A 3,937-nucleotide genomic window follows, 5' to 3' on the forward strand; every position below is an offset into this window, starting at 1 on the left:
GCTGCGTCAACTAGAGCTGAGCAGCCGGCCGCCCGGGAGTGTGTCCCGGGGGCCCGCGCGAACACGCAAGCGTCCGCTCAATTATTCTGCAAACAGGAGGAGGCTGAGCTCCCCTGCACCATACACCTCGAAACCCTCTCAGGTCCCGGCGGCGCGCAGCGCCGTCCTAAGTACTTGGTCGGGTTCGAGAGAGGCGCAATCGCCCGGAGTTTGGCGAGTAGACGCTTTAGGTGCGACCACCCGTGCTCCCAACTGAGCTTGCCGCTGCCGACAGAGGCCCGGGAGCGTGCTGTCGTGGCATTGCCGGCGGGAGACAACACGCGCCACCTACGGTGACCGGCAGCTCCAACGCCAGCGCCACAGAAGGACAAAAGCCCCACTTGGGTGCCGAAGCGAACTCTCCCAGCACAGCGCACGCGCCAACACGTCCGCACAGCTGCGATACAAACCACCTGCGAGAACCGCAGAGGCGACCGAGCAGCAGACGGCGTCGCGGCGCCGAGCGCCGGGCGGCGGCGCATCCTCAGCGCACACAGTCCTCAATCGGACCAGCACACTGCAGATGTCCACCGCGCTTCGCACCGGGCCCGCGAGGACCTACTTTGGCCGCACGGCGCCGCGTGCAGGGTGCGCCGGCGCGCAGCTGCGCCGCCTGCCGCCTCCGTCGGCCGGCGCGCCTGCCACTGGCCGCCCCCACCAGCCGGCTGTAGCGCGTGCGCCCACGCACCGCGCGGCCAGCACGCCGGGAGGCCCCCCCTCACCGGCCGGGGACGGTCCCACCCAGCCACCGCCGCGTATCGCTTCACACCCAGATGCCATTCACGTTCGTGGGCATGGTGGGTATCGCTGGAACAACCGGTTGGTAGCTCAACCGATCGTCGCCATCACTGATTCACCTCTAGCGAGAACAACCGCACCACAACGGTTTACCAGTTGTTCATTTGCGTAACGTCACCAGCAAACGTAGGCGTCCATCGCCATTTGCAAATTCAACGATTGTTGCATGCCTGTGTCAGGTGTCACGACACACTATGTCTGCCCACATACACGCAACAACATGTGCACGCTTCGCGAACACGTGGAAGGTGGCCCCCGTACGTATGCGATGTCCATTGCGCGAACGACTGTCAACCGGCCTCTGTCGCATGTCGCAGATGTGGAACGCAGTGCACCATGCTATCACGGTGTGTGAGAAGAGACGACTACGTCTGACAACACGCGCCACTACATCAACAGACGGCTCATGCTGATCGCCATCCAGGGCATACCACACTGCAATCCAGCTCTTATAGGGAGACGACACGTAGCTGAGTGCACAACATTTGGACCGCATGGTTCGCCGTTGTTGGCGCAGTCGTTGTACGGTCACATGTACCACGATGTATCATTCAGTACATGAGGACCAATGTGCAGTACAGTGTGTGATTTGGACGTACAACATCAGCGGACAGTTGACACAGGCCGTACCACAGCGTAGGCTAAGTGCTTCGCCATGCAAATGCCAATGAACAACTGCAAATGCCAATGAACAACTGCAAAGGGCATTGAGCATGTACGTCCTGCTGCCATCCACATTACAGTGTATAGCTGCAAGGTGTTTAACATGAAGCGATACACTGGGGACCGGGCAGTGCGAGTAGCAAACTATATTGCGGGGGTTGCAGTTAGGCAACACTACACTAATTTAACGCGTCGTATGACAATTACAGAGCAGGTTAAGGCCCAACGTGTGTTGGGTTAAGGCCCAACGTGTGTTGGGTTAAGGCCCAACGTGTGTTGGGTTAAGGCCCAACGTGTGTTGGGTTAAGGCCCAACGTGTGTTGGGTTAAGGCCCAACGTGTGTTGGGTTAAGGCCCAACGTGTGTTGGGTTAAGGCCCAACGTGTGTTGGGTTACAGCACAATATCGGTTACGTTACGGCGCAATGTGGGTTACGTTAAGGGGCAATGTGGGTTACGTTACGGCGCAATGTGGGTTACGTTAAGGGGCAATGTGGGTTACGTTACGGCGCAATGTGGGTTAGGCTAAGGCGCAATATAGGTTTCATTAAGGCGCAATATAGGTTACATTAAGGCGCAATATAGGTTACGTTAAGGCGCAATATAGGTTACGTTAAGGCGCAATATAGGTTACGTTAAGGCGCAATATAGGTTACGTTAAGGCGCAATATAGGTTACGTTAAGGCGCAATATAGGTTACGTTAAGGCGCAATATAGGTTAGGTTAAGGCGCAATATAGGTTAGGTTAAGGCGCAATACAGGTTAGGTTAAGGCGCAATACAGGTTAGGTTAAGGCGCAATACAGGTTAGGTTAAGGCGCAATACAGGTTAGGTTAAGGCGCAATACAGGTTAGGTTAAGGCGCAATACAGGTTAGGTTAAGGCGCAATACAGGTTAGGTTAAGGCGCAATACAGGTTAGGTTAAGGCGCAATACAGGTTAGGTTAAGGCGCAATACAGGTTAGGTTAAGGCGCAATACAGGTTAGGTTAAGGTACGACATAGGTTAGGTTAAGGTACGACATAGGTTAGGTTAAGGTACGACATAGGTTAGGTTAAGGTACGACATAGGTTAGGTTAAGGTACGACATAGGTTAGGTTAAGGTACGACATAGGTTAGGTTAAGGTACGACGTAGGTTAGGTTAAGGTACGACGTAGGTTAGGTTACGGTACGACGTAGGTTAGGTTACGGTACGACGTAGGTTAGGTTACGGTACGACGTAGGTTAGGTTACGGTACGATATAGGTTAGGTTACGGTACGATATAGGTTAGGTTACGGTACGATATAGGTTAGGTTACGGTACGATATAGGTTAGGTTACGGTACGATATAGGTTAGGTTACGGTACGATATAGGTTAGGTTACGGTACGATATAGGTTAGGTTACGGTACGATATAGGTTAGGTTACGGTACGATATAGGTTAGGTTACGGTACGATATAGGTTAGGTTACGGTACGATATAGGTTAGGTTACGGTACGATGTAGGTTAGGTTACGGTACGATGTAGGTTAGGTTACGGTACGATGTAGGTTAGGTTACGGTACGATATAGGTTAGGTTACGGTACGATATAGGTTAGGTTACGGTACGATATAGGTTAGGTTACGGTACGATATAGGTTAGGTTAAGGTACGATATAGGTTAGGTTAAGGTACGATATAGGTTAGGTTAAGGTACGATATAGGTTAGGTTAAGGTACGATATAGGTTAGGTTAAGGTACGATATAGGTTAGGTTACAGTACACATTGTTGTAAGGAAAGGTTTAATGGGGGGCGGGGCGGCCGGTTTGTTGATTGTGATTATAGTAAGTGGATGCCTGCGGCATCATCTGATTTGCCACGTCAGGATGCACCTTTGGCTCATGACAGGCGGCGCTCTCATTCCATGCTTGTGGCAGACCTGTGTCTTTCATTCCTGCCATTGTTTGTGTGCTGTGAGAGGAGGCAGTATTGTGATGTTGGGTGCACCCCTGTGTAGGACATGTGTGGGTGTTGGTGGCTTGGCTGAGCAATGGTGGTTGTCGGGTGGGTGGGATATTCTGTTTTCTGAGTGGATCTCCCGGTCTGGTTATGACAGTGTGGATTGTCTAATGTGGCGGAGAGGATGCACTGGGTGTTGTTCCATGCTGGTGCTTACATATTGTCTGTGTGCGTGTTACAGGCAGAGAGTAGTGCGTGATAAGGGTGTGTGGCTGACGTGTGGTTGTGATTGTGAGCAGAGTCTTTCAGCATGTATACGGACAGTTGTATACATTATCTGTATTCTGATGGCTCTATCTATTACTAATCAGCGCCGTGTATACGTTTAATCCGGTTCCAGTCGAAACTGTTGTATCTCTGTACATTAGTGACACGGCGAGCCCGCTATGTAGTTACTCGTCTCGGCAGCTTCCACCGGTGTATGGTAAATGATTATAAGGAATCAGTCTAGTCGTCAA

Source organism: Schistocerca americana, unplaced genomic scaffold (genome assembly GCF_021461395.2).
Source record: "Schistocerca americana isolate TAMUIC-IGC-003095 unplaced genomic scaffold, iqSchAmer2.1 HiC_scaffold_77, whole genome shotgun sequence".
Classification (NCBI taxonomy): Eukaryota; Metazoa; Arthropoda; class Insecta; order Orthoptera; family Acrididae; genus Schistocerca; species Schistocerca americana.